This window comes from Pinus tabuliformis, chromosome 8, assembly GCF_031772625.1.
Source record: "Pinus tabuliformis cultivar Carrire ecotype Pingquan chromosome 8, CPIR1, whole genome shotgun sequence".
Classification (NCBI taxonomy): Eukaryota; Viridiplantae; Streptophyta; class Pinopsida; order Pinales; family Pinaceae; genus Pinus; species Pinus tabuliformis.
This window is the reverse complement of record NC_142294.1, coordinates 1128098344-1128112916: the sequence shown is the minus strand read 5'-3', so window position 1 is coordinate 1128112916 and position 14573 is coordinate 1128098344.

The following is a 14573-nucleotide window of genomic DNA, read 5'->3' as shown; positions in this document are numbered from 1 at the left end:
CATCATCAACCTCATCCAATCACATTAGGCCATGTGTCATTCCTGCCACCTGTACTTAGTATGGAACAAAATCAAGATCCAAGTGTATTTCATGTTTTTCATTTGTAAATTTCTTTAGATCCAGATACCCAAATATCTGTATATTGAGATGCATTTCTCTAGTTCAGATGTCCAAATTTGTTTGAGCCCTAGATTTCTCCAATGACCTGGATGGACCCAATAAGTTTGTATTCCTAATCAAGTTTGAATACACTACTCTAGTCCAAGTGTTTGGATTTGTTTGCACCCCAGATTTCTCCAAAAAACCATATGGACGCAATAAGTCCAAATTCCTGGACAAGTCCAAATGAATTTCAAACCAAAAGGTGTGTAGTTATGCCTTAACTTCAAAAGGAATTTTCTCCTTTATCCTTGGGATATTTTCTAAGTGCCATATAATTTTGGAGAGGTCTCTCAGAGGCTTATCCAACTATGCACTTTGCAAGAGTATTTGAGCTTATCCACTGCAACCAAAATGTCTTCAAAGATAGGGCACTACAAGAATCTACAAACAACTACAAACATGAATAACTACTCCTTGGCATCAATAACTACTTCTTTGACATTAATGTCAACACTTTTCCCAACAATATCCCCATTTGGAATTTATGGCAACACTAAACATTGTAGGTCATTGATGGCAATATTGCTTGGTAGTACTCCTCTTGGCACGCTACAAACATTTTCACATTCTCCAATGTCTGCTAATTCTCCCCCTTTGACATCAATGAGAAAGGGTCAGGCTTGATCATTCTCCCCTTGAGGAAATATAATAAGCCATCGATGATTGTTGTTTTAAGTACATGCTCCCCCTGAACATATACTATCTATGTTGACTGTTCATCTAGCCATTGACACTTTGTGACTGCTGCAATTACTCCCCTTGAGAGGATATAATAGGTTGTTTATGATACAACCTTTGGTTGAAATCAACTACCATCTCCAATCTTTGCTCACTTTTCCACTACTATAGTAAATTCATTCTCCTCCTTTGCTTGTGAGAAACCAGTGGCTAATCACTTTCCATTTGTTAATACATCTCTATACTTATAGCCAAGCTGCAAGTGTCATTGTTGCTACTCATGTGACTGTGCACAATTCCCTTTGAATGTTTCCATTTATGTTGTAAGTATAATGTGCTACTAATGTTTGCTCACTCGTTTTTCTTTGTTTTTGAGAAATTGTAGGCTGATCACTCCCCCCCGGGCATAACCATTTGTTGCTCTCACTAACCTTGTATTGTTCATGTTGGTCTTGAGACTCTGAATTTTCTTTCCCTACTTATCTTTGATACAACTATTCTTGACTAATTTATACCAATTTTCTTCTTTCAAAAGAAATTAGTGATGCGATGAGGAAGACACCACTCTAAACTTTTGTCTTAAGTATTCAAAGGGTTCTCTTGTAGGGGGCTTGGTGAATATATCAACTATTTATTCCTTAGTTGATATATAATCTAATTTTACAATGTGATCAACTACATGTTCTCTAAGAAAATAATACTTGATGGGTATATGTTTGGTTTTTGAATGAATAAAATGATTATTTGATACACTTATAACACTAAGTTCATCATAGGTTCATCATACGTTACCCGTATTGAAGTGTCTTCTTCTTCCACACTATTTGAGTGCAACATGATACAACTATGTATTCAAGTTCAACAATATACGGTGAGACAAAGGTTTTCTTTTTGCTTAGCTACGATACTAATGAGTCTCCTATAAAGAAGGCACCACCACTTGTGATATTTCTATCATATATACAACTATCCCAATCTACATCTGTGTATGTTGTTAGTAATAATTTCTATCCCTTTGGATACCATAGTCCATAGTCTGTTGTGCCTTTTAGATATTTAAAAATTCTTTTTGCAACTAACATGTGGCTTTACTTGGGTGCTGATTGATATATTGCTACCAAACTGACAAATATAATCATGTCTTGTCATGAGGTTGTTAGGTAAAACAAACCTTCTAATCATTGATATGTACAATTTTTTATTAACTTATGGTGACTCATTATCTTCACTTAGCTTACACTAAATGACTATAGGAGTGTTAACAGGTGAAAGCTCTTCCATTTCGAATTTCTTCAATATTTCATTTAGATTCTTTCCTTGGGAGATGAACATGCGTTCTGAAGTTTGTGTAATATGTAAACAAAGAAATAATGATATTTATCCAAGCATAGACATTTCAAATTCAGACTTCATTTCAGCTGCAAACCCTTGGTTTCATGAATCTGTATCACTACCAAAATTATATCATCAACATAAACAAAAACAACCAAAATATCCCCATTATCAGATTTTATATATAAATTAATGTCAGTTGTCCCTCTCTTGAAACCTTTCTTCTATAGATATTTGTCTAATCGGGAGTATGATGCCCTTGGTGCTTGCTTGAGTCCATATAATGCCTTTTTCAACCTGCATACATCATTTGGATTGTCTGATAGTTGAAAACCTTTAGGCTATTCCATATACACCTCTTCTTCAAGTTCTCCATTCAAGAATGTCGATTTCACATCCATCTAATATACTTTGAAGTTCTTATGATAGAAAAAATGTTAGAACATTATGATTGATTCTAATCTTGCTACAAGAGAAAAATATTCTTAAAAATCCAATCCTTCAACCTCAGCATGACCTTTGCACACTAATCTAGCTTTGTTTACGATGATTTTTCGATTTTCATTTAATGTGTTCTTGAAGACCCATTTTGTACATATGGCATTCTTATCTATTGGTCTTGGAATCAACTCCCAGGTCTGGTTCTTTTCAATTTGATCTAATTCCTCATTCATGTCACCTATCCAATACTTGTCTTCACTTGTTTGAGAGAATTTTTTAGGTTTGATCATTGTTAGCATGGAAATATGTGCCTGACTAGAAGTGTCTACTAGTTTTCTTCTTGTTTGAATTCCCTACTTCCTTATTATTAAGAATTTCACTTTTAGGGTAGTTCTTTTGTACATATCTTGAGGGAGGATTATGATGAAATTCTGCCTCTTTTTCTTCTTCTTTTTCCAATTCGTCAATTTGTTCTTCTTCCTCTTCACTGATGGTCTGATCAGGTGGGGTAATGAATCTTATTTGCTTGCTTCTGCAAGGTAATTCCTCATCAACTTTTACATCAACACAGTCAACTATTTTATGTAATATTTTATTGTAGCATTTGTAGCCCTTGCTCTATGTTGAATATCCTAGGAATATTTCTTCATCAGCTCTAGCATCAAACTTATCTAATTTTTCATTATTACTTTTGATGTAACATTTGCTGCCAGAAACTTTGAAGTGTTTTATTGATGCTAGTTTTCCATGCCATAATTAATAATGAGTCTCGTCACTGTTTGGATTGATACATGCTTTGTTTAAAATATGGACTGTTGTATGAATAAATTCAACAAAATATGTCTGTGGTAAATTTCTTTCATCCATCATTGCTCTTTACATTTATTGCACTGATATGTTCTTCCTTTCAACTACTCCATTTTTTTGAGGGTTGTTTGCAATTGTAAATTGTCTCTTTATGCCATTTTCTTCACAAAAGTCATAAAACTCACTTAAAGTAAATTCCCCAACTTTGTCTCACCTTACACACTTTATTTTTTAGATAGTTTGATTCTTAGCCAGGGATTTGAAAATTTTGAACTTTTCAAATGCTTTTTATTTCTCCCTTAAGAATGTGATCCAGGTAAGGTTGGTGCCATCATCAATAATCAACATTAATTATCTCTCACCACTTGGAGCCTCAATTCTGAAAGGTCTGCAAAAATATGTATGGACTAGTTTTAAAGGGTTGTAGGTGTTTTGAAAGGTACCCGGGCTTGCTTTCCCATTGGGCATGATTTGCAAATTGTATTGTTTGGCTTTGTAATTTTTGGTAGGTCTCTTTCTGCTTCCTTTTTTATTCAGCTTTATAATATGATCAAAATTCAAGTGCCCCAATATTTTGTGCCATAACCAAATTTCATAAAGTTTCCCTAAATAATACTCCTCATTTTCTTCCTATATAATTTATACGTTATTTGAGGTTCTCATAGCTGCTTCTACTATTTTTCTCGTGTTTGCTAACTTTATTTCACAATCTTGGGAGTGAAAATGAACATCATACCCTTTATCACACATTTGGCTTATGCTCAACATGTTGTGCTTGAGTCCATACAAAAATAATGTCTTAAGCTTACCTTTCCATTGTCTAGAATCATTATGCCTTTGCCCATAATCTTACCTAGAACGCCATTTTTTTCAAAGAAATGGGTATGCGAGTTTTATTAAAAAGGAAAGCTAGGATCCAGCCTAGAAGCATTACATTTTTTAAAAATTACCAATATTCCTTGTAGGTTTGAGATTGAGCACAATGGATATATCCAATCCCTCAAGTAATTGTCCCATGATACAAAAATTCTAGTCCCATTCTAGCTAAGTTGTTTTCCAAAAGCCTCCTAAGATCCAAATACATCTGCATTCCATTTTCACTACTTTTGATTTAATTTTGACTAGCTTCTCATTTTTCTTGGCGAAATAATTTTTCCCTTTTTCCCCACTTGAAATAAACCCACATTTTTTGTTATATCTGATGTATTACACTTCGATGTGTGAGCATTGTTGTCTTCCATTTCTTCCTTATTTTCCTGATCTGCCTAAGAAGTTATTTTTCTAGTTATTTTCCTTGAGGATTCAAAGGGGGATCTGACTTTCACTAGGGTATATTGTGCTCCCACTATTGCTAAATCTAGGGGATCGTTATACACATCTTCCTGACTAGTTTTTCTTTCTTTCAATGTATCTTCTTTGTCAATAACTTCTTCCTGTATTTCCTTTTCTTCCCTCCTACCACGATTCTATTCTTCTTTATATATCGTTTAGTGTTTGCTCTGAGTCCCTTCTCACCATTTGGGCCTTCGATTATTTTTTTGAACTTTGTTGTTTTGTAAACACTATAGGAATTTTTTTATTACATGCCCCGTTTCATAACATGCTCAACATTAAAATCAAACATTTTCATAATCCATCTTCTGAACCCACACATAGTCTGGAGCTGTTAGATTAATCTCAACAGGAAAACATTTGTTGAAATCCATCTCAACACATATTTGAGCATAAGTGGTTTTATAAAAATTATCATATTTTGGGTTGTGGCAATAAAAATTTCCTAACGCATTAATAATGGAAGATAACATTGGGAGGTTCCAAAGATGCAGGGGAAGGTTCGGGAGCCTTACCCAAATAGGAGTTGTAGAGATTGACATTATAGCTGGATCAAAGGTGGGAGATTAGGGTTGCATGAAAATGATAGCATTCCCAAAAAACCACTGCCCATATTCATAAAAATTCTACTTATCCTCAATATTATCAAAACCCACAACAACAAAACCCTAAGCCAAAGGTTAAATATTCAAATCATCAATCAAGAGGGGTTTCCACGTATCAGAAATCCACTTGTGGGGATCGATTAAGCCAAAGCCCATTAAATCTACAGACAAAACATTTGTCTTTCTCTTCCTCCTTTTTCTTCTTCTAAAACTTGTGTTTTTCTTGCATTTGCCTGCTCTGAGGAGTTGGTATGAATTTTCTAATTCTACATTTAGCTTCTTTGTGGCCAAAATTACGATAATTATAACATTCAATAATATTGAGTAAGGGAGAAAAAAGAGTGTTGTCCCTTAGATTATTTCTACTTGAATGTCTAAATATGTTATGTCTTTTCGACTAGTAATAATCATTTCTTTTATTTCTTGTCTCATTGCTTCTCAAATATTGTTTGTAATTGACAACCTTGTGACTAAAATTCTTACAGATATAACAATAAACATAGAAGATATTTATGTACCTAGGAGTAGTTTGTCTTTTTGAAGGTGATCTATAGGGAATTTGATGACTTTCCTTTGTGAAGGTGATCTCTAGGGAATTTGATGAATTTTTCTTTGAGGGAAGCAAGGATTTTGCTGATTTGTTGCTTGATCTTTAAAGTTTCTCAAAACTTTGTAATAGAACTTTCTCGACTACTACTAATTTGTAATGTTACTATGGTGTTGTTGATTTTTCACTTGTTTAGTGTGTACGATGTTGTCAATATTCATTGACTGTTGTTGTGATGAATTATTGTCTTTTTTCTTATTTTTATGGTTGATGATTGTTTTACTTCCCTTGAATTCCATTTCCATTACTTTATGTGAGTGCTTTGATGAATTTGATAGTTCTTTTATCTTCATGTTTCTTCTTGCTTGTTCCTCCCTCATAACAAAAGCCAATTTTTATAAGATGGGATGTTTGAGCATTAATAACTTCATCTAACTTTTCAGATCCTCTAATATGATTTAGATTTTGGTTTTAATTGAGCTAGAGTTTTCCCCAATTCCTTTCTTAGAGAGACTACCTCTTCTTCGTTTTTTTCACGTTCCTTACCTTTCTTTTTTTAGCCGCTGCATTATAATATCTTCAACCTTTTTAGCTTCTTCTAACTCTACATTTAGTAGAAGGAGTGACGAGTCTTCAAATTCAGGTTCTTCTTTTACGTACTTGATCAATAACTCTTTTTGTTTATTATTCTTTTTCTTAAGACTATTGATTTCTTCTAAGGAACTGATTAATTCACCATCCAGGTCTACTTCAACCTCTTTTTCACTTAATTCACATTCATTATGTCCTTCATTTTGGGTTTCTAAGGCCATGAACATGAAGTCACTAATTCCTTCTTCATTAGAAGATTATTCATTTTCATCTTCTGAGGAGTTGTTGTCTTCTTGGGTATAAAATATTTTCTTTTGAAATTCTTCTCCTTCTTAACTTTCCTATATTTATTCTTTTCTTTGCCATCAAGTTTATTATATCCCTTTTTGAATGGACATTGTGATGCATGATGACCTACCCTTCCACAATTACAAAATTTGAAGGACATTTTACCTTTATGTTTGCCAATTCCTCTCTTCAATCATCTAACAAACTTAGCCTCTTCTTCATTCGATCTAGAACTCGAGAATTCTTGCTTATCTTTCGTTTTCTTGTTTGCTTTAAATGTTGCTTCCTTTTGTAGTTATCATTTCATAGGTTGTTATATTCCAAGTGATTGATCTATTTTTAATTTTTCAAGGTTAGACATCTCCTCAATGGTTGATACCTTGGCATTGAATCTGGCAGGAAGAGATCTTAACACCTTTTGAATTATAATGGACTCCTTCGTAGTTTCATCAAGACCTCTCATGACCTTCATTATTTCATCAACTCTTAGTAAAAAATTAGCTATATCATCATCCTCATTCATTTTTAACGACTCAATTTGCATTTTGTAGACTTGTAGTTTGACCTGTTTTACTTTACCATCACCTTCATCGTCTTTCTTTAAGTTGTCCCATATTTATTTTGCATTATTGCAGTGCATAACTTTAACAAATTATAATTCAAATAATCCACTTAGGATTGCATTCATTGTTTTGGAATTAAATGAGAACTCAATCATGTCCTCTCTGTCAACTAGTACAAGTGGATTTTCATAGTCATTCACCATTGCATCCTAGACATATGCCCAAAGGGACATTAGATATGTCCTCATTCTCACTTTCCATAAGCTATAGTTCATTCCATTAAAAAAGTTAGATTTGTTGGTAGAACATCCTTCCTGGCTAGCCATGTTGTTGGCATTATGTCACAGGTTTGGCACTATGACATAGGTGTTGTCCTTGATGGCAACTCACTCAAAGGGCAGATCACAGTTCAGGCTCTCAGAATAAAAGAAAATGAGGTATACGCAAGTTCCTCTTAAAAAAATCGCATATACACGCTGGTGTACCGATCAAAAGGCGCGTATATGTATGCAGCACTTTCATGCAAAGAAAAGCGCGTACATGTGGGAAAACTTATGGTTGGTCCATCGTATTTAGTCCGACATATTTGAACCTATGGTTTTGGTGCTTGGTATTGCATCCAAAGTGTTGAACCCAGGTATTGAGTCCCTAGTATTGGATCTCTATGGTTTCAGACTATGGTTTGAGTAAGGTCTAAGTCTATAAAAGGGAAGGAGATCATTTGGCAAGGAAATCATCTGAAGTATTGAATATCTTACGAAGAGCAAGATCTAGAATACTGTCATTGGGTTATGGTGCATAACTAGATCTGAATCAAGGAGGAACCTGAGCGCAAGGAGAAGAATAAGTCCTATTGATGGGTCAAGATCTTAAGGCAGTTTGAAGAGAAGTATCTTTGTGTGATTTTTTATATTTAGCGCATGATGTTATCTATAAATATGATAATCTGGGTATAACTAATGTCTGAATAAGTAAAAAGGATAAATTATCTTTTATAGATATGTATGCAGGTTCAGCGCAGCAGAGGCGCGTATACACGCTGGTTCACTAACTTAAAATAGCGTATACGCTGGTTGGCCTTGATACAGAAGCGTATGCACGCAGGTTTCACATATTGAAGTAGTGTACATCTCATGAAATATGTTTTAGCTGCTTCTGTTTATTGCTACAGTGCTCTGGGTTCAGAATTGGTGTTTGGTTACTGGTATTGTTTTCTGGTTACAACATTCTGAGAAGTTATTGGTTGATTCAGTATTTGTTTGTACAAAGGAGTTTGGTTAATGTAGATATACTTGATGTTTGATTGATATTCATGGATCCAGTCTGAAAATTTATGAAACGTGGTCCCTAGAAGAAAAGAGAAGGTTGTAGCCTTCTGTAGGTCAGCACCTACGTACTAGTACCTCAGCTAGTACAAGAGCTAAGGGGGTTGTAGCTCCCTTCCAGGAGAAGCTGGATAACGAGAGAAGGTTGTAGCCTTCTGCAGATAGCAGCCTGCGTACTGGTATAAGACTGCACCAGTATAGAAACATTGTAAAAAGAAGTTTCTAATTGAAAGAAGATAGAGACAAATTGTAGCAGGTGGTTTTCACCCACATTGGGTTTCCACCTTATGTCTTGTGTTCTTATGTGTGATTTCCTTTTTTGTTTTACTGTTCCTGGTTACTGTTCATATGGTTTGATGCACAGATTAATGATCAAAAGCTGAAGAATAATTTAAATTACAAATCTTCTTATATACGCTTGTTTCCTTAACTGAAGTTGCGTACATACGCGGTATTTACTAACTGAAGTAGCGTATACAAATTTGATTGTGAAATGAAAAATAATTGACCTGATAATATTGATTCACCCCCCCTCTCAGTATTATTTCCAACAATTGGTATCAGAGCCGGTCCTTCAGAAGAAGCTTGATCGCTTGAAGGAAGATCTATCATCATGAGCAACTACGAAAAAGAAGCATCAATCAGGCCACCAATTTTTGATGGGAGCAACTTCGTCTATTGGAAGGTAAGAATCACTGCCTATCTTCAATCTCTTGGTATAGAAGTTTGGGATATTGTGGAAACAGGATACACTTTTCCATCAACAACTCCTACAGATACAACTGGTAAGAAGCAGTATGAAACAAATGCAAAGGTTGTCAATACTCTATTAGGGAGCCTATCTCAATCACAATTCGTCAAGGTTATGCAGTTCAAAACCACAAAAGAAATATGGGACAAGATCGTTTTGAGCTATGAAGGAGATGAACAGGTAAAACGAGTAAAACTACAAACTCTCAGAATTCAATATGAAAATCTCAGAATGCACAATGATGAAAGCGTGGATAACTACTTCTTACGTATAGATAAGATTGTTAATTGTATGAAAAACTTGGGTGAAGAAATAAAAGAAGTTGTTTTGGTTGAAAAGGTTCTAAGATCTTTGTCTCCTAAGTTTGATTCAAAAGTTTTTGCCATAGAAGAAAAACATAATCTACAGAGCATTACCATGTCACAGCTGCACGAAATTCTAACTACTTACTAAATGAGAAAAGGGGGACCATCGGATAGGAGAGAAGCTGCATTCAAAGCCTCAGGAAAAGGAGATTACATTGAGTCAGGACATATGTCATAAGAAGAGGAAGAATCAAATTTTGTCAAGAACCTTCAACGGGGAACTAGAAGATTCAGAGGTAAGCTGCCTTTCAAATGCTTTGCTTGTGGAAGAGTTGGTCATTATGCTGCCAAGTGTCCTCATAAAGATAAACTTGACAAAGGTAAGGAACCAGTTAGATGGAATAGAAAACAGAATGTAAGTAAGAAGAGCTATTATACACATGAAGACAGTGATGGATATTCAAATAGTGATGAATATGAACAACGTAATGATTATAAACTTTTGATGGCTTTTGAAGATGATGATTTCTTGGATGCTATAGATGAAGAAGGTCTCTATGAAGAAATTTCTAAACTCAAAATTTGTTTAGAGGAAAAAATTATGATTATAGATACTTTGACATTCCAGCTTGCTGAAAGAGAAAAACACAATGAAAATTTAGAATGTGAAATTGTGGGACTTAGAAAAGATATTGAGAAATCAAAAGCTCTTAATCTTAGATTTGCTAAGGGATCTAAAACTTTAGATGAGATTATCAAAGTGCAGCGTTCTCCTCTAATCAAGACAGATCTTGGATATACTGAAGAAGCATCTCAAGCATAGAAGCAATCCACCTCCAAAAGTTATCTTGATGTAGCAAGAAAAGTGAAGAGATTGACAATAAATAACAAAAACATAATGCAAATCCCCAAGTAAATTAGGGACGATTTGCTTCAAAAATGAACAAAGATTACCAAGTAAATCGGGGGCAATCTACTTCAAGGATGAACAAAAACTTCAACCAATCGCAGGTAAATCATTCTCAATTTACCTCAAGAATGGACGTCAATAGAAACTACACTCATTTGGTTGGTAGGTTTGATAATCACAGAAATTACTTCAATGGCCAATGTTTCTCTTGTCATAACTTTGGTCACAAAGCTACTCAATGTGTTGCCTATAAGACCATCATGACTAGAGAAGCTCAAAGACAAAGGAGTATGACTGGGATCATGAAAAGGACCTACAATAACTTTTTTGCTCTTGAGAATCAAGTAGAATGTTCTATTTGTAACAACTTCAATCATGAAGACTCTAAATGCAGGAGTAGGTTTCGGCAAACAACTCAGAAGGAGAAAGTTTCATTGAATTCTAAAACATGGAGAAATAAAGAATCGCAACCAGAAAGATGTGGGATACCCTTATATGCAGAAGGATAGGAAAATCAGTGGTACATCGACATTGGATGCTCGAAACATATGACAGGTGATAAAGAAAAACTTCAGTCATATAGTGCCTTAGAAAAGGAAAAGAAGGTCTCATTTGGAAATGACACCCCTGTACTCATAAAACGTAAAGGTTCTATGTTTTTGAAAGAAAAGGTCAAGGCTAGATATGTTATGTATGTTGATGGCTTGAAGCATAATCTATTGAGTGTCAGTCAAATGTGTGATCAAGGAAATGAAGTAATATTTCGATCAAATGGATGCATTGTTCGTGAGCTTGATACAAGAGAAACAGTGATCAAAGGCATAAGAACTTCAAATAATTTATACATACTCAAGGGAGGACAACAACAATGCTATCTAAGCAAGAATGATGAACACTGGTTATGGCACAAAATATTGGGGCATCTAAGCTTCTCTTAGATAAGGAAAGCATGCAAATATCAGGCGGTTCGTGATCTCCCTGATATTAGAATTCTAGACAATATAATATGCAAATCATGTCAGTTTGGTAAGCAAACCAGAACTAATTTCCCCGAGAAGGAAGGATCAGCTAGTAGGTCACTTGAACTTGTCCATACTAATGTATGTGGTCCATCTAGGAAAAGGTCTCCTAGAGGAGAAGAATACTTTATATTGTTCATTGACGATTTTTCCAGGATGTGTTGGTTAGGACTTATGAAGCATAAAGATGATGCCTTTGAAAAATTCAAAGCATTCAAAGCCTTGGTTGAAAACGAATCAGATCGCAGAATCAAATGCCTCAGGTCTGATCGAGGAGGGGAATTTACCTCAGATTAATTCTTTGATTTTTGTGAAGAACATGGAATAAGAAGGGAATTCTCTATTGCAAGGACCCCTTATCAAAATGGAGTAGTGGAAAGGATGAAAAAAACGGTTCAACAAATGGCTCGTGCTATGCTTGATGAGTCTGGAACTCCCGCAACCTTCTGGGGTGAAGCCACATTTGCTGCAGTTACTATTCTTAATAAGACAAACATCCGGGTAAACAGCACTTAGACTCCTCATGAACTTTGGTATGGTAAGACTGCCACAGTTAAATACTTCAAAATTTTTGGAAGCAAATGCTACATCAAAAAGACTGATGAAAACCTTGGCAAGTTTGAACCTAGAGCAGATGAAGGCATTCTCCTAGGCAAGTAAAATCTGAAGATTTCGAAGATGATGAAGACTATCCTTCAACATCAAATCAGATTCATGATGAAGAAGAAACCCATGAGGCACCAGGAGAACATATAAGAATAGAAGAAAAGACTCCATCCATGTATGTTCAGAAGAATCATCCAGAAACCCAAATTTTAGGGCAAAAGGAAGCAGGTATACAAACAAGAAGAACCATTTCAGAAGCTTCAAGTTATCTAGCATTACTCTCCTCCACTGCACCAAAAAATGTAAGAGAGGCATGCAAGGATGAATGTTGGGTAAAGGCCATGGAGGAAGAACTTGAGCAGATTGAAAAGAATAACACTTGGGAGTTGGTTCCTAGACTAAAAGATAAGAATGTCATAGGAACAAAATGGATATTCAAAAATAAGCTGAATGAAAACGGAGATGTGATTAGAAACAAGGCCAGACTTGTTTGTAAAGGGTATGCTCAACAAGAAGGTATAGACTTTGAAGAAAACTTTGCACCAGTTGCTAGACCTGAGGCCATAAGAATGTTCCTTGCTCTTTCTAGTTTTCAGAAGTTCAAAGTATTTCAAATGGACGTGAAGTCTGCCTTCTTGAATGGAGACTTGGATGAAGAAGTATATATTGAACAACCAAATGGGTTTATTCTTGGAAATGATCCAAAACTTGTATGCAGACTAAAAAAGGCTCTCTGTGGCCTTAAACAAGCTCCAAGGGCTTGGTATTATCGGTTGGATAGGTACCTCCATCAACAAGGTTTTATAAAAGGATCCACAGATAGCAATCTATATATAAAAATTGACAATGATAAGTTGCTAATACTTGTTGTGTATGTTGATGATATCATATTTGGTAGCAATGAAGAAGACATGAGTCAAAATTTTGCCTTGGTGATGCAAAAAGAGTTTGAAATGTCCATGCTTGGTGAGCTCACATATTTTCTTGGTTTACAAGTCCAACAAAACAAAGACGACATTTTCTTTTTCACAAACCAAGTATCTCAAGCAGATCTTGAAGAAATATGGGATGGAGGATTCGAAACCAGTGTGTACCCCTATGGTAACAGGATGCAACGTCAGCGCAAATGATGAATCAGCAGCAGTACATCAACCAACCTATAGATCCATGATTGGTAGTCTACTCTATCTAATAGGTACCCGACCAGACATTATGCATGCATGGAATAGTTGGAAGGTTTTAGGCAAATCCAAAGGAAACTCATCTTCATGCAGTTAAGAGAATTTTCAAGTATCTTCAAGGAACTCAAAACTATGGCTTATGGTATCCTAGAGATACAGATCTCACACTTCATGCATATACAGATGCAGATTGGGCAAGAAGAATGGATGATAGAAAAAGCACTAGTGGTGGTGCATTCTTTATGGGTCCTAGATTAGTATCTTGGTTCAACAAGAAACAGAGTTCAATTGAATTATCTACAGCTGAAGCAGAATATATAGCTGCTGCATCTTGTTGCACACAACTCCTTTGGATGATGCAAACATTGCAAGACCTACAAATCACTTGTACTCCACCTATCTCCATTTTTTTTGATAATACAAGTGCAATCAATATTTCAAAGAACACTGTTATGCATTCAAAGACTAAGCAAATACCTATCAAGTATCATTTTCTCCGAGAACAAGTGCTTAAACAAAAGGTTAAATTGGAGTATGTTGCCTCTAAGGAACAAGCTGCTGACATACTCACCAAACCACTGCCCAGGGAGACATTTGAATACCTCAGACAGAAGATGGGGGTAGTTGATGCATCATCTTGCTGCTGAATCTTGTCTGTTTCAGAGAAAAGTTGTTGTACGCGAGTTTCATTAGGAGGATCCACGTACATACGTCAGTTTATGAAGATACAGTCGCATATATGTTGGTTTAAAGAAAAAAAATGGGCCAGCTTCAGGATGAAAAGAGTCTGATATATGTCTGGTAGAGACCATCTGGCACAGGCTCAGGGGGAGCATTGTTGGCATTATCTTAGAAGATCTTGGTTTACATTCATAGTTGTTTTAATTTCAGGTGGAACAAGTGCATGAGGAAGAGCATGGTTGCTGGTCTGAATGATGATTGATGGTTATGATGGTTGATGATTGAAAAATGCTAGTCTTGCTGTAGATATTTTGTCTCTATGTCATGTATTTATTTTCCTATCAAGGCCATGTAATGGCCTATCTTGGTTTCCCCACTATGACTGGGATGGATGAAGTAATGTTCTTGTTGTTATTATGTGTAAATTCTTGGTGTATCCCCACTTGGT